This window comes from Myotis daubentonii, chromosome 1 (assembly GCF_963259705.1).
Source record: "Myotis daubentonii chromosome 1, mMyoDau2.1, whole genome shotgun sequence".
Classification (NCBI taxonomy): Eukaryota; Metazoa; Chordata; class Mammalia; order Chiroptera; family Vespertilionidae; genus Myotis; species Myotis daubentonii.
The window spans coordinates 154,476,125-154,496,591 of NC_081840.1; the positions used below are offsets into that span (position 1 = coordinate 154,476,125).

At 41.6% G+C, this 20,467-nt stretch overlaps 1 pseudogene; it reads right to left on the reverse strand.

The window, feature by feature from the left end:
- Positions 1-640: 640 nt before the first annotated feature.
- Positions 641-20,467, reverse strand: part of LOC132237125 (tigger transposable element-derived protein 1-like) — a 58,031-nt pseudogene continuing 38,204 nt past the window's right edge.

Consider the following 20,467-nt stretch of genomic DNA (forward strand, 5'->3'; position numbering starts at 1 on the left):
GTATACAGTCACCCTAAGTAGCAGTGACTCCAAGAGATGTAAGAGAAAGTCATGTGGGGGCAGCTTCTGGAAATCTCATTAAAGGTGTCCCATTCAACTGGGATGGGCACTTTTGTATATGCCCTACCCCCTTCCTCCTACATCCTGTAGGAATGTAGAAGAGCACCGATGCTCTAGCAGCCTTTTCAGACCATGGAGTGGCCTTGAAGATTACTAATTCCATGTACTAAGTAGGGTTGAGTAGAAAGTATGTTCTGATGGCCCTGGTGCTGCCAGTCAGCTTTGGGTTGGTTTTTCCTTAACTGCTACTCACCCATGCCCCCCTTCTCCAAAAGTGCCCACTAGTCCAGTTTCAGCTACACTTCCTAGATTTCCCCTCCCTGTCTGTTTCTGATTAGGGCAGGCACCTGGGAGACTCCTGTGTGGGATCCCGAGGGAGGGAAGCAGTAGCCAGTTCAGAGCTCCCACACATTGATCCTGATTTAAAGGCTCAACTTCACGGCAGGGGGCAATCCCACCTTCCCCCGTTTCTCGTCTGTTCCTCTCACTCCTAGACCAGGTGTGTGTTCAGCTTCAGATGGAAGACTCCAGCTTTCTCAGAACACAGCTTTCACATCAGGCATAAGGACGGGCATGGGTTTCAGTCCTCCTTGTGGCTCCACCTCATCCTTGTGGTTTCCAATACGATCTTCTCCACTTCCCCACTTATCTCTGTCTTTTCCACGTTTCCTCCATCTTCCCCGTTGATCCTCTTCTCTTCCACTTTCCCTTCATCCTTGCTTCCTGATGCCTGAGCTGTGTCCTCCAAGCCTCATTATCAGACGTGAACATGACACCCTTACAGAGACTGCTTAACCAGCTCCCACAAGGTGAAAGGTGGAAACCTTATAACAACTACATAAATCAGTAAATACTTCTGTACATATTTGCTTACATTTTATATCCTCATGGCCCTGCTTCTCTGATTGAACCCCAACTGAATCCCCTCCTATAAGGCCTCAGACCTCTCCTTCCTCACCCCACTGTTTTCCCTGTAACTTAATCAAATACAGTGGGGAAATGTGGCCAACAGGTCAATGGCCTCCAATAATTCCTCTACCCCTTTGTGCAGCATGTTTTTCTCAGTAGTCAAGGCTAGAAAAGTGAAGACTGCACTTCAAAAGCTCCACCCAGAGATGTACACACGGCCTTGTTTTCCACAGATGTGCCCACAGGATATTCTGCAGGTGGGCGAGAAGCTGTGTTGTTCTGCTGCAAAGCCTGTGAAACAGGCGCCATGCTCAGGCTGAGGGTGTCGAGTGGCAGGCCAGGGTGTCTGAGCGCTAGTGTGGATTTCAGCAGAGATCCTGGAGCCCTGGGTTGGGGTCCCTCTACTCTTTGGTTATGGCTGACATGGCAGCTCTCCTGGCAGGCAGGTTCTGCGGGTGATACTCTAGTGATCATTCCTAGAAGCTCAGCCTAACGTAGTGATGGCGAACGTTTTGAGCTCGGTGTGTCAGCATTTTGAAAAACCCTAACTTAACTATGGTGCCGTGTCACATATAGAAATTTTTTGATATTTGCAACCATAGTAAAACAAAGACTTATATTTTTGATATTTATTTTATATATTTAAATGCCATTTAACAAAGAAAAATCAACCAAAAAAATGAGTTCACGTGTCACCTCTGACACGCGTATCATAGGTTCGCCATCGCTGGCCTAAAGCCTCCTCCTCCTCCATCCTGCCAACTCTCCAGCAGGTCTTCTAATTCCTCACTGCTTCACTCCCTCTGCATGCACCAAACAGGGTATTATTTGCCACTTAGCCCTAACTAAAAGGGGTCAGCCTGAATTAAAAAGAAAAGTATTCAACCTACACATTGCTATTACTAGTTCTCAGAATGGGCTCTAATACATGATTTTTAGCTTTTCTTTCCTCATATGTAAAGTGAGAATAATAACATCTACCCTGGAAATGTGTTAGGAGGGTTTAATGAGGTAGCTTATTTTCAAAACAAAATGCAGTCCTTAGAAAATAGTAGATGGACTAATGAGAGTCTATCTACTATCTAGTTCCCCTTTTCCCTCAGAGAAAGCACTTTCTTTTTTTTCATTTTTCTTTTTTTAAATATATTTTATTGATTTTTTACAGAGAGAAAGGGAGAGGGATAGAGAGTTAGAAACATCGATGAGAGAGAAACATCGATCAGCTGCCTCCTGCACATCCGATCAGTTGCCTCCTGCACATCCCCAACTGGGGATGTGCCCGTAACCAAGGTATGTGCCCTTGACTGGAATCGAACCTAGGACCCTTCAGTCAGCAGGCCAACACTCTATCCACTGAGCCAAACAATTAGGGCAAGAGAAAACGCTTTCTTTCCTCTTTTCCAGATTTCTTATATTTTTTTTCATCTTTTTATTTTGAAATTTTCAAACCTATGGAAAAACTGAAGGAATAACAATGAAAACCCATTCATTAGGTTCGGCAATAGCGAACATTTCCCACATGTGATTTCTCTCTCTTTATATGGATAAAATATCTCCTGCTGAGATATTCATTCCACCATGTAATAGCATTCTCTCACCTCACCAGAAGGTATTTCCACAATTTAACAGCGACACGGTGACAGTACCTAGTATATGGTTCATGTTCCAATTTCCCAATTATTCCAGTCTTGGCCTTCAAGGCTGTTTTCCCCTCCACCCAGTATCCACTCAGTCCACTGCGTCTCTTTAGTCTCCTTTAATGTAGACTAGACCCTGACTTTTATTTTCCTCCCTGAACAAGCCAGTTGTTTTGTAGGATGTCTCATGGAATGAACTTTTCTATTTTCTCATAACCAGATTCAGGTTAAATGTTTTGGGGAAGAATAGTCTATAGTGTTTTCACCTCAGTTCCTCTACTCGAGGAGGATGCCAGTTTGTCACACTCTTGGTAACATCGGAAATAGTGACAGGGCAGCTGTTCATTCCTGCATCCTAAGGGACCTTTGCTCGGTCACTTGCAAGTCAGGAGAGTGGTGACAGTTTCAGACCATGTTAATATTTTGTTTCACCCATGGTTTTAGCATCCATGATGATCACTGCCTGAATCATTATGACATCAGTAGCTACAAAATATTTTCCCAAGGTTCTTGATTCTACTTTAACTCAAAAATCATTCCTCATTTGTACCCTGGCCTCTCTCTCTGACATCCTTAATCTCTCCCTTTCTTCTGACAAGTTCATTTTTGATGTTCTTGAATTCCCCAGGTCCACTTCCATACACAGCTAATGCCTGATACATTCCTTCTTTTTCACCATAGGATTTCTTGTAAGAGTCACCTCTGTGCTGTACCTCCCTCCCCTCCACTGCAGGTAGCATGTCCTTCCTCCAGCAGCCTGTATGTTGCCCCCTCCACACTCATGAAGTGCTCTGTGCTCTTGGAGCAAAGGAAATAAATAACCTTTTCCCTCTTACTTCTTGGTTTAAACTTTTTGTAATGAAAACACATTATTTTTATTGGTAAAAATATGTATATATAAAATATTATGTATATAAAGTTCATTAAATATATAACATGTAAATATCAAATAACCCATTCTTTCCTAACAGGTCTTTTTAACTTGTTTTCTCTTCAAACTGCTTCCTTTTTTGAAACTTCTTTAGCAATTTTGGTCAACATTTTGGTTTGAGTGTCTCTCCATTTTCACTAATTACAAAGCTGCTGGACAAAGTTTCCCTCTACCTTTTTAAAATTGGGATTGTGTCCTTCTCATATCCCTTTACTTTTACATTTTGATAGTTGATGTTGATCTCCTTGTTCATTTGAGAACATGCATTTCTTTATCTGGCATCTGCCTTCAAAAGCCTCTATCTGGTCTCAGGGCCACAGTGACCAATAGGACAAACTATTCCACCCACTGTGACTTTTAGTTTTTATTGTTTTGGTTTTCTGTTTGTGTATATGTGTGTGTGTGCGTGTGTGTGTGTGTGTGTGTGTGTGTGTGTGTGTGTGTGTTTAACCTGGCTCTGTGTAAATGGGTGGATTCTTTCAAGCCTACAAAGTTTTTGTCCCTCTCTGTCATCCTGCACCTGGAGGTCTGCAGATCCAAGTTGCCTGCCTGGCCCTGTGTGCTGGGCGGGGCAGAGTAGCTGCCAGGCAGGCACTAGTACAGCCAGTGTGAAAGTGCTTTGCCAAAAACATGAGCCTGCATGAGAGAGACCTAACATGCTGGGGAGTAAAGCTTCCTAAAGGAAGTGGCAATTAGCTGAGGCCTGAGGTGTAAAGAAGGGAAAATGACCTTCATCAGGGAGCTGTGGTCCATGCCAGCTGGGACACTGGAGAGGGTGAGCGAGTCAGCATGCTAGAAACTTAGGGTTTGAGGAAGCCAGTGGTGGGAGATTCAGTTAGAGAGTGATGGAAAGCCTGTGATGGCTTTTACCAGGAAGACACATCATCAGATGATGTAGAGAAATAATTTTGGGAGATGGCTATAGGGAGGGTAAGACTGGAGGCAGAGAGAAAACATATGCATCTGTTATAGAAGTCCAGGGAGAAAGAATGAGGCTTTGAACCAGATGGTACTGGGCACAGAAAGGTTGAGTTGGGTCCATGATGAATGGTAACCATTTGGGAACAGGAACACCTGGATGGTGAGTCCACCAAGTCTTCGGACTTCAGTCTGCAGACAGGTGTCAAGTCTATTCAACTGACCCCAACCTCTCTTGAGAGAGTCAAGCCTAAATTTCCAGAAGCATCCTAAACACAACCTTCCTGAAATTAAACTACAGCCCATGCAGCCCTGGTCCACTGCTCAGCATCCCAATTTGTGCCAATGTGACCAATATTATTTTGGTTCTCCAGGCTCGGTGACAAGATGATGGCAGGATTAGTTAGACAAAAACAATGGAGGATTTTGCCAGAACCAGGACAGTTGCACTGGCTGAGAGCACCTAGTTTTAGGCAGTTTGAGTCGTCATGACCTTGTCAAGATGAGTGACTACAATGGCTCCCACCTCCTTCTTTCATTCTTCCTCCCTTCCAACTTTACCATTCCCTCCTGGACTGGGCTTGGGTATCTCATCTCTTAACAATTCAAAATCTCTCCTTTTCACCTCTCAGTTTAGTGGTTCATGTGTCATAGATTAAGTGCCTGGCTCCCTGCAGTAAGACCAACAAAGCCCTGAGTTGTCCAATCCATCTGTTGTACAAGTGCCCATTTGGAGGCCACTTTGATGTTGACAAAGTAATCACCATTGGTGAGCCCAGCTAGATTCTGGTAGTGTCACTCAGAACTGCAAAGAGATGCCCTGGCTTCACAGAACATAAATCCATGTGCTGTATGATTTTACATCGCATGTGCTTCCTTTACACCCTAACTATCAGCATTTCCATCACCATCTTGTTAATGTAACATTACAGCACTCTGCAGTAGACAGAACCTCCCAGAACACCCAATGACCTAGAATAGGTCCCAGATATCTCACTCTGCTAGTCAAGTCCTCAAGCTCTCCCCTCCTCCCTGCAGAGGCATGTGTGGGCCTATCTGATCACGTTGGCTTTTCCTAAGTGTCCTAAGTGAAATCCTTATGCCTATACTTTTGCTGAGGTCCTATACTCTGCCTGGGACAGACTCTGAGTCCAATCCTACTCCCGCCTCACAGGTCCATCAAATCCTTTCTTCCTGGTCTTCTGCCTCGCCTGAGTAAACTCCTCATCTGCCCCACCAAGTGGACTTGTCCCCAACCGAGCTTCTCCTGACCCCGTGTCTGTCCGGTTCTTATTTATTATGGGGGACACAGAAATGTGCCCTCCTGGTGTCCTTCCAGGAAGGAGCAGGTCTGCAGGCAGCTCTTGCTGGCCATTCTGTCCCAAAGCAGGACATGTGGCAGTTTGACTCCTTGTCCCACTCGTCCCTTCACAGGTGTTGAGACTTAACACTCACCCTGCACTCAGAATGCTGCTCAGTGTTGGCTCCCATGGAACCCAGCCCAGGACAGTCAGGAATAGTTCATGCCCAGTGCAGGCACACAGAGCTGAACAGCTCCTCACCTGACATGTCACTCACTATATGTGCTCAATATATATTTCTGAATAACAAAGTTCTTCAACGAAAGTTCAAAATAGACACACCTTCTACTAAAGTCTATTCTGTAGTGAGTGTATTAGTGTTATGGACTACATGTTTGTATTCCCCCAAATCCTCATGTTCATGACACCTCACCGCCAATATGATGATGTAATGAGGTGGGCCTTTGGGAAATGATGAGGACATGAGGGTGGAGCCCTCATGACAAGATTAGAGCCATTATAAAAGAGACCCCAGAAAGCTCCCTTATCCACCCCCCACCAAGTGAGGACACAGGGAAAAGACACTGTCTGTGAACCAGGAAGCAGGCAGTCAATACTTGATCTTGGACTCCAAGCCTCCAGACAGTGAGAAATAAATGTCTGTTGTTTATAAGCCACCCAGTTTGTGGTGTTCTGTTATAGCTGCCCAAATGGACCAGGACAATAAGTAAATCTGAGTAATAATTTATGATTGGCTATTCAATGCCCTGCCTTACAGAGTCAGCTCTATTTCAGAGGTAACAAGTGTGGAAGCATCATAAAATATCCTCAATTGCCCACCATATGTGCATACTATAGGAATAAATATGGAATGCCCTGTTTTTCACATCCAAAGTGAAATCTAAAATTTGTTATAAAGCCCTATGCTCCTGCTACAGCCACCCTTCTAGAATTGTTATCTGAGGTTAACTGGAAATGTGAATACTTCAGGACTAAATTCTGGAAGCTGTGGGGATTTATCTACAGGCAGAGTTCAGAAACTGCTCACTGGTTTCCATGAATGCATTACAGCGCTCAGGTTTTGAACACAGCTTTCAATTTGTTTGCCAAGAATTCTGAGTTAGCTCCCAAGTCTGTATCACTGTCATAATCAATGGCAACTTTGCTGTTGCATGGTCTAGCCCGTGTTAACATTTGAAAGCCATGATAATGCCAAGTACTTGGCTGTCTGGCAACCTAGGTGCTTTTTGACACGACAATATCCTGAACTAGAATTCTAATCGTCTGAATATAGTTCTCTATGAATGTCCCTGGAGACTGTGCACTGAAAGCTGCCACTCACTCCTGATGATCCCTGTCCCACACCGTCAAAATCACATCAAAATCACTTTGGATGCGGAAAGAGAATGTTTTAAAGGCACATTTCCATTCCCTGCCTTTATTTTAAAAGAAAAACAAATATAGCAGCATCCCCAAACTTTTTTATGATAAACACAATGAATCTGGTCAGGTTATGTCACAAGCAGGCACCAGCACTCCCCATGGAAATCTCAATGAAGGGCCCGGGGGTGGAGAAGGAGAGGCCGGATGCCACAGGCCTCCACGTACTGTTGTCATCCTGATTTATCTCCTCTAAACTTTAAATCAAGATGATCACTCTCAGGAGAAAAATAGCAAGATGGTTTCCACTTGTAACCTTTCCATAAGAAGGATCTTAACGTGCAGAAAGTTTTAGGAAAACTGTAATTAAGGAGGCCTGGCCTCGCAAAGGAGGAGACATAAAGAGCACCCTGTCAGTGTTAAAATGTCAAGCACGTTGGTTCTGCAGTAAAATGGGCTTTTGTCTCAGAAAGGCTGGGTGTATAATTAAGAGACTGGGTACCAGCTGAGGCCACTGCCTTTCGCAAGCTCACATCCCCGCCGTTATTACCTCAAACATCTAAACAAAGTGAAGAGGGCTAATCACATTAGGAATAATAACAGTGATGGAGTTGAGGGGAGACCAGGAAGAAACAGACCAAGATAAATCGTGCCTTCCTCCCCTCCTCGCAGTATCCCTCCTTTTCCTTCTTGTGGGCCTCAGGTTATAACTTAAGACTCAATACTTATCTGCTGAGAGGCCATGATCTGAGCATCGTGCTTGGTATTCTACCTGCAACAGCTATTCTGCAGGTAGTGGTGTCAAGCACTGAAGCATCTCAATCTTTTCCACGTCTTTCTTTTGCAAAAGGAGCAAGGAAAAACAAAAGGAGAAGTGTACCTTACAGCATGAGGCACCTTCACAGGGACTGACTAAGCAGCCAGTGGTCACACAGCAGGAGGGGCTGCAGACTTCCTCCAGGCTGGCAGGGCCAGGGCATTCACACACAAAGACTTATCGATCCCTGCTGGCCTAGCTCATGAGCAAAGGGGTAATGGTCTGCATATTAACACCCAGCCCAAGACACTGTCGCAGACAGAGTGGACAGCAGCATCTGGGTCCAAGAATGCAGAGAGCAAGTGTTAGTTCCCAGTTTAGATAAAGAAAGCTACATGGAATGCAAAACAGTGCAGTCACTGATGAAGACAGTTTGGTAGTTTAATACTTAGACATACTATTACCAGCAACTGCTTTCCTTGATATGTATCCAAAAGAGTTGAAAATTTATGTCCACACAAAAACCTGCACACTATGTTTATAGCAGCTTTATTCATAATTGCCAAATATTGGAAGCAACCAAGATGTCCTTCAGTAAATGAATGGATAAACTGCAGTCCACCCAGACAATGGAATATTATTCAGTGCCAAAAAAGAAATGAGCTTTCAAGCCTTGAAAAGACATGGATGAAATGTATATGCATATTACTAAGTAAAAAAAAAAAAAGCCAACATGAAAAGGCTATATACTGTATGATTCCAATTATAAGACATTCTGGAAAAGGGATAAGTAGGAGATAGTGAAAAGGTCAGTGATTGATGGGGGGTGAACCGAGGCAGGAATGAATAGGCAGAGCACAGAGGTATTTTAGGAAAGTGAAAGTACATGGCACTATAATGATGGATACAAGTCACTATCCATTTGTTTAGACATAGAATGTACAACACTCAGAGTGAACCCTAATGTAAACTATGAATTTGGGGTGATTCTGATGTCTCCATTTAGGTTCATCAATTGTAACAAAGGTACCACCTGATGGGTGATGTTAATAATAGGGGAGGTTGTGCATGTGTGGAAGCAGAGGATACATGGAAAATCACTGTACTTTCCCCTCAATTTTGCTATGAATTTAAAATGGCTCTAAAAATAAAGTCTTTAAGAAAAAAAAAGCTACCTTGGACCCAATCATACTGAGCAAAGATTGGGGGCAAAGTTTCTGACACTTAATTCTACCAATTTACAAGAAACTAAAATACAAGACAATTATAGCCAAAATCTGTAAACAGGCTTAACAAGAATGTTCCAATATATTAGCGATTTTTAAAACTTTTTTGTATTCCTTTTTAGAAACACACCTTGCTGTATTAAAATTATATCTTGATTTCAAAGAGAACATCTTGTGCATCCTCCCACTTTATAAAGATATTTATTTACTCATAGCTCACTCACACAGTATGTTTTCCTGGAAAATATGGTTTGTATGCAGTCATTTCCAGCTTTAGTTGTAACTAGTAATGTTGATTCCACAATTATATGTTTCAACAGGTCTTTGACAACTTAAAATAATTCACTAGGTCTGTACCAAATGTTTACCTTACAGACCCCAATTGCTCTCCCAAAGACATTAATTGGTATTCCTTTGGGATCTGTTCCTATGTATTCAGGAACAATGACTTTCCCTGCCGAAACCTGAGATATTCTTGGCATGAGGTCATCTGACAACAGAAGGCTGACATGATTTTAACGAGCTTTTCTTTGGACAACTGTTGGATTGCCATTTTGTATTTGTTTGTCACTGAAGATACAAGCAAATTCCTTGAGGAAAGTTTATGTAAATTCAAACCTTCTAGGTTACAATAAAGAATGCTGTAACATCACTCCTAGTAATTAATAATAAGGGATGACATCTAAGCAGGGTTAGGGTGATGACATAGAACACCCTCATTTATTGCATTTTCCACTTATATGTGGTATGCAGCGCTTAGTTGCAGACTGAAATTGTTCGTCTATGCTGGACCAGCTCTTAGTGGTGGCGCACTACTGTGTGTGTGTCTTTGGTTGTATGCTGGGGTGAGTGGTGAATAAAGGAAAAATATCACTACGCAAAAATCTAGAAAGAAAGAAAAAAATAGAAACTAGAGATGCTATCTTCAGAGGAAGAAGTCACTCATACCTGCCTAGTGCCAATTCAAGTACTTATGTAAGTATGGTTTCAAGGCTCCAGAATGTAGCAAACCATAATCTTAGGAATTGAGCCCAGAGCTGCATTGTTCACTAGAAGCCATAACAAACTTTTCATGCATCATCCAGGATTAAATTTCTGTGTTAATCTCTACCATGAATGATCCGAAGGCAAAGCTTGGGCTCAGGTGACATTTCCTGATTTCATTGTGTTCGACCTCCAACCACCTAACTCTAGGAAGTAGTTTACAAACTGTTTTCCAGGGCTCTCTGGTGTCCCAAGGTGGTTCCTGGGATATTATTTGGAAGAAGGGGACAGGTAGGGTGAAAGGAAGAGTTGGTGGGGTCTTAGGCACCCCACTTCAATCAGCATTAACTCTTCCTCTGTGTAATTTATATAATTCTGGGTAAGATTTCTTTCTAAGAAAGAGAGTTTTATAGCTTTGAAAAACATCTGAAAACTGTTCTAATTTTATCAAGTGTTTTCTTTAGATATACTGGGTTCCAATTCAGATTATTTTTAGGAAATATTTTGATGATCTGATAAACTGTATTTGGCTTCTTCGATTAAATCGATCATGCTGCTAGAGGTTAATAAAAGTGGCCAGCCTGACTTTATTTAAATAAAATTGTTACTATTTTCAGACATATATAGTAAATGGAACCAGTCTAAGCAAGAGATGGTGGTGATCTTAAGGAACTTGCTCATCCTGAAAACACTAACCCACAAAAGAGAAATTAGCAAAGATACAAACACATACAGCTTTTTTAAAACTGCATTTAAATACTAAATTAAGCTGAAGTTTAAAATAAAAGCAGGTGATATAAAATGTATCCAATACATAAAATGGGTATTATATTCACTCTGCTCCATATTATCTTAGAAGCTATTAGGAATGGTAGAAGAAAAAAATTAAGTACAGAAGCAGGGGTGAGAGGGAGAGTTAAGATAAAAAGAGAGAAGAGACAGAAAGATCAGAGAAGAAGATCAGAGAAGAATGGTATTCTCACTACTCTGCTGTCTCCTTGGGCAATAGCACAAGAGTAACTTATCATCAATACTGTGGACTTCTAACAGAGCCATTAATCACAATCGAACAAGCTCGCCAAGTCCTACGCTATAAACTTTGGGAGGTTCTGCTCTGAGTGGTGTGCCGGATGCAGCCCCATCGGTAGGAAAATTTTATTTTCAGAAGCTGCTTGGATGAAGAATTCTGTCACCTCATACATCAGGTAAGAATGGACTAAAGTTGAATTTTCATACCTTGGGATAAGGAGATTCCTTATTCACATTTTAAGAAAAGAAAGAGCTTATCCCTATATAACTTTTCAATTATTTCTAAATGGGTCATCTATAGCATTGTGTGACAGAAAACAGTTTATTCTCTACATAGTCAAGTATTTTACTAGCTTAATTTTTTAAAGTTATTTAGCACATCCTTTCATTGTAGGTTATAGACAAGTAAAATCAATTTAGCCTCAATCTCTGTTACTTCAAATTCTGAATTAATGAACTGAGGATTTTTCAACTTTTAAAATATGGGAAAGACCCATTATGGCTCAGATTTGCAAATCTGCCTACAGTATTTGTATGCTCAGAACTCACTGTACTGTCCTCCTGTGGTCTTTTCTTTTGGTAAACAGAGGTTGGTATATGGGTAAGTTTCATTTTCCTTTTTGTATTCATAGCTACTCTACCTGAAAATAAAATCAAGAATAATACACATAGGCTGAAAGTTAACTTTTCCATAATGCCTTGCATGGATAAGACCATTGGAAATAATCATGTCCTCCAAAGCAAAGGGGAAAGAAAACTGAAAAACACAAGGCCCAAGAAAGAAGGGGAACATTAAAAACTAAATAAGCAAAAATATATATAATTAAATATTATCAATTTTATGTTAAAGATGGGACTGTGATTTCAAGTATTTAAAATGTTTTTAAGTAAGATGTGGTTAAAGATAGAGATTGCCAAATGCCAGAAATGATCAAATATATAAAACTCATCCTTTTAAAGCCTCTAAGTTAGGATGAAAAATATTACACAGGGACATAGATGACAGAAACCCCTCATGCCCCTTCCATTTTCAGCATTTTTTTATTCACTAGAGGGCCAGTGCACGAATTTGTGCACCAGTGGGGTCCCTCGGCCTGGCCTGCATCCCCTGAGGGGTCCCAGATTGCAAGAGGGGGCAGACCAGGCTGAGGGACCCCACCAGTGCTGGCGAGGGATGTGGGAGGTTAGCCATCTGAGGAGGGACCGCAGGAGGACTCCAAGGTGTGTCTGGCCTGTCTCACTCAGTTCCGAACAGCTGGACCCCAGCAGCAAGCTAACCTACTGGCCAGGGCGTCTGCCCTCTGGTGGTCAGTGCACATCATAGCGACTGGTCTACCAGTCGACTGTCTACCCCCTGGTGGTCAGTGCATGTCATAGTGAGCGGTTGAGCGGCCTTAGCATATCATTAGCACATTACGCTTTGATTGGTTGAACGGATGACCGGACACTCAGCATATTAGGCTTTTATTATATAGGATTAGTTGTGTACAATTCTTTCCAAAGGAATATAAGAGGTTAGTTCTCTGTCAAGGTAGTAGTTTTCATAACTAAAAGGTGATTGGGATTAGTGGAGTTCAAATTCTGAGGGAGTTACCACCATGATGAGTGTCACTTATGCCTCTCTGTTGTATACTAGTCAAGGTTAACTATCCAGATCTGAGGTCAGACTTGCAATAGCTGTGTTTGGTGACATTTGCTGCTTTTGCCTTTTTTGCATTCATCTGCCCTTCTCTAGTACTTAGAACTGCTCCTTCTTAACTTTCACTCCACGTGCTTTGGAAGGAATTCATTCCAACTCATTTCCAGGAATAGCCATTTGACTCAGCCCTTATTCTCTTTAGCAAATGACCCAATCCATTGCAATTCAACTAAATCCCAGGACCTTTACTGTAACTCTTGGGGGTGGGCTCTCTCCTGAGGCTGCCAAAGGTCTGTCTGAACCACCATCATTTTACTACTTGAAGGGAGCCTGCCTGAGGCATGGTACATCTGAATGACTTGTTCACAGTCATGTGGAGGAACTGAGCCAGGCTTTGAGAGGGAGCAGCCTGGCTCTGGAGGCTATGTGAGCTCATCCCTGATCATACACTCTCTCTTCACCTCTTCACCCCTCTTCATGATACATTACATCAGGGGCTACAATAACAGATCCTGGCTCTCCTCATTTGTCACTTAGTCTATTTGTCAGACTCCAATGGGAGTTAATTTCCTACAAGATCTCATTGTGTTGAAATCCATCCACTGGTGGCCCCATTTCCCCTACAGTGTAGGATCTACTGTAGGACAAAGTTCCAGTCCTTTGTACAGAAAGCCTCCTCTGTGACCTGTCCCTGCTTCCCTCCCTGGCCACATGCCCAGAGTCTCCTAAATTGGTATCATTCTGTGAATGTGAATCCTCGGTGCTCCCTCCCAGGGGTGGGCAAACTTTTTGACTCCAGGGCCACAATGGGTTCTTAAACTAGACTCAGAAGAAGGAGCTGTGGCCGTGTTTCCCAACGTTGCCATGTTAACACTGCTGCTGGTGAAGGAGCGGAGGGGAGAGCAAGAGAACCCTCCGCTCTTTCGGCTCTGCGGGCCGGATAGAACAGCCGAACGGGCCGTATCCGGCCCGCGGGCCGTAGTTTGCCCATGGCTGGCTACAATGACCTTCCCTTCCTTCCTTTTTAGGTAAGGTGATGCGCCTTCCCTGACAAATTTCATCAGGACTCAGGGAGCAGCAATGACACTGTCTTTACTGTTCCCACACATTCCCTGCCTCACCTCTCTCCATACGGTGTCCACTGCACCATGTCATTCTTATTTGTTTACATGTTACCCATCCACTTTCCCCTGGTACACAGAGTTTTCCTGAAGAGAAAAGGCTGTGTGTAGGTTATTTTTCAATGCCTAGTTTCTAAATTCAACCTGGAATATACTTGACAACCAGTATTTGCTGAATGGATAGTCACTTAAGTATTATGGTGTAGGTCAAATGCTTCTGTTTGTAGCTAACTAAAGCAAAGCCCACTGGATTTCAATTTTGTTGACATCTCCCTACTAGCCAGAAGTGAGAATAGGACCCCAAATGGAACATAGATCACTACTTCTTGACATGCAGTTAACATGTCACTAGTTAAACGTAAATAGAACTCTACTGAAGAATTTGCACATCTAAAGAAATGAAAATAGTTGCTCAGTTGTTCTAAAAATATTCTGTTTCCTTTATTAATGTTGCCTTTGCGATATATTTGTTCTGTTACTTATCTCATGATTAATTCAATTTCTAGAAAAATACAAATATACTACAGCTTTACAACATCATAACAGAAATAATAATATTGAGTCAGAGGGTCACATTTATGTATAGAAAACGAAAATCTGTACCTATGGCATATAATTGATGAATCTCCCTGGTGCAGTGATTTATTTATTTATTTATTTATTTATTTTTGCTAATGATAGTCATTTATAGCTAGGCAGTTCTTCAGAGTTTTCAAAATATTTGTACATATTGTTTTATTTGATTCTCATAGAAATTACGTGAGGTTACTGAGCAGGAGGAGGGGTTCTTCCACTTTCCCTCTAGAGAAGCTAGGATTTAAAGGGATTATAGGTGATGGAGTAAGGCTAATATCGAATTTTCCAGCCGCAGTGCATTTTCGTTTCCTCTATCTAATGCTGCTTTTAATCATATGCAAGAATTGCAAAACAGATGATAAAATTACCCTTGCTTTAGAAATATTTTAAGCTCTTAAAGATAACATGTATATACAAAAAATATGTATGTTTAGGGTGATCAAAAAATAAATAGATACCACATAATGGATGTGAAACAAAGTCACTCCCTTATTCAGAAAATAGACACCTAAAATTAGTTTTATTTAAATAAAATCACTGTCATTTAAAGAGGAATTAAAAAGTTGGTCAACAATACATTCATTCATTCATTCATTCATCAAAAATTGTCAAGCAATGAACAAGGGCACCTCACAGGTGGTTTAAATGTGTCAGTATCTGCCTATTACCAAAGTACAGCAATATAATGTGAGCAGTCTATAAGGGAAAATAAAGATAAAGAGGCCATATAATTTGCAAACAAGGACAGGCTTGTTTCCTACACCTGATTTAAATGAATTCTAAGGAAAGTTAATACCTTTTAGGCAGAAGATAAAGCAGGATGTAGAATAAGGTGAATTGCTGGGTGCCAACTTCCTTCTTTGCCTATTTGTATCATCTTTTGCCTAAATATCTCTCCCACTGGACCCTGAACTATTGGGACAGCACAGCAAATGTACCTATATACAGAAAGGCACATAATGTGAGTTAGCTAAATGACATACCTTATGATTTCAATGAATTATATCATAGAAATCTTAAGCTGATATGTCAGAAGAAAAAGAAAATAACACTTGTGGAGTGCAAATTGCACATTAAGGGCTACCCAAAATGCTTTATATGTGCTGATTCATTGTTTTTTGTTGTTTGTTTGTTTGTTTGTTTTTTTATTAAACAACTCCATGAGGCTAGGGTGAATGATCAGGTATGAACACAGCTCAGAGCTCACCTGCCCTGTTATCCTATCCTACCACGAAGAGCTGTAAAGTAACTCACTCAGAGTATATAGCACACTGTGACAGAGTCACTATCAGAACTCAAAGCTCCTAATTCCAGCTCCCATGATAGAGCACACGTGCTTCCATGTGGTTCTTCTAGACAGACCACAAAGACAAGTGCTCATGCTCCCAAGAGACTGTGGGGGCTGTAGTGTTGCCCTGTGCAGATAGGTGCTATATATGGTTTCACTAGAGCAGAAAAAAAGTGGTGGCAAGACAATGGAGTCAACTTGGTATTTCACCATCTGGTGACCAAAGATGAAAATGTTCAGGGTTTAATAGCAATACTCTCCTTTTCTTCCAAACTCTGGTAGTTTGACAATTATAAAATACACAGGCAATTTTGTAGGATGGTTTTCTAGACAATTGGAACAGCAGCCCCAAAGTTCTCCACTATTAAATCCCAAATTAATCGATGAAACACTTTGACATGTTACTGCTCTGGACAGACCCAGCCAAATGGTTGCGTGAAGTCAATTCACTCTAGCTAATGCCCACTCCTCTTTTTCTCAAAGTTAGATTTTTGGTCCGAGTAGCCTGTGTATTCAGGACATTGGGGTAATGTTCTACATAATTAATAAAGCTTATGTTCAGTTTAGAAGACAGCAAATAAATGAGGGGCATAGAAATAAAAGGTGGCCAACTCTTAGTCATGCAGCCTAACAATGGAGGAAGATTGAAGCTGCTTTGAATGTCTCAGTGAGGCCAGAATATTCTGTACAGAGATCTCAGTGCTTTCTTAAAAGTGAAGATAAATATTCACAAGGGGCAAGGGTGATGAGAAATGCCACAGCAACCTTTGTCTTCAAGAGAGTTGCAAAACAAGCCAGAGACCAATAATTCTCTCAAATGGTGCAGAAAAGGGCTTGTCTCACTTTTAAAAGCAGCTTCCTGAGCAACAAAAATTTTAGCTTCAAGGAGACCCTGGTAGTCAGAATACTTTCTGATTTCCACAGGTGATGGAACCTATAGACTATGATGAAGACCGGCTTAAGTAGATACATCTCTCAAGAGGTCATTATTATCTCAAACCACTAAATTTACTTTTTATAATGTCCATCCTAAAATAATTCAGTACATGTAGCTTACCTTCTGCAATGGCAAATTTGAGTGACCAGAAATCTAATGGTCTTGGTGACCTCTAGCGCATATTTAAGAAATTCATCACATTTCTCAGATTCTTATTGTATTATTAAAGTCATAATGACTAAAGAAATGTTTCTGTGACTTTAATTAGATGGATAAGGAATCAAGTCTTTTCCTTTAATAATATGTTCCAACATACCAGGCTTATTGAAATATAAAATGCATTAACTATGAAGAATGGTGGCTTTACACATTCTCTCATTTAATCAAATGGTATTTAACATTCCATGTGGGTCCCCTATAGAGTTGTAATGATTCTGATGATTTCCAGTTGATAGGGACTCGTGGGGACAAATTCAGAGGCCTAAAATCCCCTAACGTTGTTGCTTACAAGATTTGCCTCCAGCTCACTGGGAATTTATACCTCACTTCTAGGAATCACTGCACTTTCCTTCTACACAACAGGTGACTATACCTGCTTTGTGCTTGGGGCTGTGGTGCAGTACACCTCTATGGTATCTCCTCTTCCATAGGTGGTGTCTTGCTGTCCTGCCTGCTTTATCCATCCTGCCTGACAAATGCAGTCCCTCAGAAGACAGCTGAGAATGGCCACTCATCCCCTGGCCCACTTACTTCAATGATTCTGGAGTGCTCACTGGCAAGATGACTGTTACTTCTATAAAATAGGCACACTCCATCTAGATGCAGAATAGGTTGGCAGATTGGTTCCTGATGGTGGACATGCTGGCTTTGGGTCAAATACCATCACCCAAACTCATTTAATATTGTGCCCCGTGGTCACCGAAGCCTCATACATCAGAAACATCAATCAGGAAATATCAGGTTGATAGATTTCTTAGAGCAATGACTTCCTTACCTATCTATATACAGAGCACAGACAATGAAAAGGGGGCAGCTTCCAGGATAAGAGGCCAACTTGACCCATTGGTTGACTTTGTTTTTTAAAGAGGACAGATTAGGTATTATTGCATTCTGAATTCATTCTTAGTTTAGTCTTCCTTCCCCTTTTGCTTTCCTTTCACAAATGGACACATGGAAAAGATTGGCCTGGAGTCTGAGAAGTTTCTTAAAAACTTGAGCTAGCCTGAAATACTATACAGCCAGGCTATGCACACCAGCTAATCTCCAGGACTTACTGCTGAGTTTGCTTTAAAACTTCCTCTAAGAATATGGTAGCACTTCTGGACTTTAGACTAATATGGTAGCACTTCTGGACTTTAGACTAATGATTCCCAAATTTAATTGCTATTCAAAATTCCTGGAGAACTTTAAAAAATATATAAATTAGTGAGTGTCGATGCCAGACATTCCAACTCAATAGAAAACCTGTGTGTTTATTATTGCTGAAGTTAATGAAAAGAATATTTACAACAGTATAGAAAGTGTTTTAAAAACCAACAACAGTAGTTATGATACTTTGGCTTGAAATGGGTTTTTCCAGAACTTGGCTAACTGTCCACAAACACAACCAAAGCCATGGCCCATCAGAGAGGAATGGGGCAGAGGACCCCACCTTCTTCCCATCTATGCCGCTTTGGTTGCATTCATCAAGGAGCCCAAGAAGACCATACAGCACCATCAATGGAGGTAAGCAGGCACAGGCAAACTCATTCGCCATAAAACACTCTCTCCTCATAAAATGATGTCAATTTAATCATATTTCCACCCAAAACCAAAATAATATATTATCCCTCTGCATGGACCTTCATGTAAAGTAGCAGGGAAAAAGGCGTAGGGGAGAGAAGAGAGGGTAAACATACAACACAGATGTTGCAGCCCCTCTTTTACGAGGCCTATATTCACCATCCTAGCTTCTTCGTTCCCTCACCAAAACAGGCACTCAGCCAGTACGTTGGCTCACAAAACTTGTTTGCTTGTTTGTTTGGTTTGTTTTGCCTAAATCCTACAAATGAAGGATGCAAATACTCAGTGGTCCTGCACTTGTTGAGTACTATTGTTTCCCATTAACCATTATGAAGGTACACAGAAATAGTAGGTGGCAACTCAGTGAATTCCTAGCCCTCACTGTGAAATCAACCCTATTTTCCCTCAATGATTGAGATTAATCACATTGAGTCACACAGTGACCTCCTGGGTCCCTCAGTCCATGAAATGAGAAGTCCACAAAGGCTAGGGGCATCCTCAGCTTCTATAAACCAACAAAACCAGGTAGTGCTCCCAGAAGTATTTCTCCCTTGGGCACTAGGTCTCCAGATCCTGCAATCCCAAGACCCAGAGATGAGAAGCAAACTTCTGTAAGCAGGTTATTAAGTGTGATAGTAAAACAGAATTCCTGAATCTACCCCTTGGCTCCTGCACCCACAGGGTTTAGCTATTGAAGGAAAGAATACTATACATTGACTACTGGTTTAGGGCATGTACAATGACTTGTAGGACAGTGGCTTAACCTTGCAGAGTACTGTCTCCTAATTGGTGGCATGATTGAGCCTTCATCATATTTACTATACTTAGCAAAGTATAATGCCAGCTGCTTCTGAGTAATAGGGAGACCAGTAAATTCATTCCCAAAGCCTATTTATAAAAACGTGAGTTCCTCAGTCTGAGGCAATGGTCTCTGTGAAAATCTGTTAATGAGTTAGGCCTTCTGTAAGTCCACATAATAAAGATATCGGCACAAGTTTTATGGGTAGGGTTGGCAGACAAGGATTTGGACTATCTGTGAGTACAAACCACTGCCCCTCCATGATGAAACAGTTTTCATATAATTAATATCAAACATGTGGCCAAGTCTCCCCTCTGAGAAATGGTGCCATTATAAGGATTCAACATTGGCCTCTTGTGTTGGCAGGTCGGGCACTCAGAAGTGGTGAATCCAGATTAGCCCTGGTGCAAAGGAGCCCTTGCTGTTAGTCTCACACATGATCCCATTGCTGCAGGCAGGGCCACTTTTGCAAGGTGCCCTGGGCAAGCATGGAGTATTTGCAGGGAGGGACCAATAATGCTGTACACCATTTTGTCTTTTTGCTCATCAATTATTAAGGGCTTCCCCTGAAGTGAATATCCTCTGGTTGGCATTTATATGACATATAATACCTTCATTCTCCATAGTTATAATGAAAAGTCCATTCCCAGGTCTCCTGGTCACCAATCTTCCAAGCAGCCACTAGTCAAGAATCAGATCTGAACATCAGACTCTCTCCCCTTCCATGAACCAGACACAGACTCCTGGAATTTGCATGCATGAACTTCCTGCACCACTCTGAGGGGGATGGGGTATAGCAGCCAGCAACTCTTGGCTGGTATAGATATACTGTGACAGTTTACCTGTGAACCAGGCCCATACGTCCTCCTCCTCCTCTGTTAACTCATTATAGGGAACTTCCTATGGGGATTTTTAATCTATGCTGAGAGGGAGCAAATTTAAGGAGCAGGTTCTGTGGGGATCTGAGCAAAGCCACAGGAGAGGTCCCTAAGGGAGTGGATCCTTGAAAATTTACTTGTGCCTGGTGTACTTGCTCAGGCCAGTCTTATACATACAATTTTCATGTTATAATGACATGTTGCTGTGCATATTCAAAATCAAATTTTATGCTCCAATGCTTTCTGTAAACTCAAATTTCAACAGATTGTGTCTCATAATTGCTGGTACCCCATGGCCAGAAGTTCGGTCTCTAC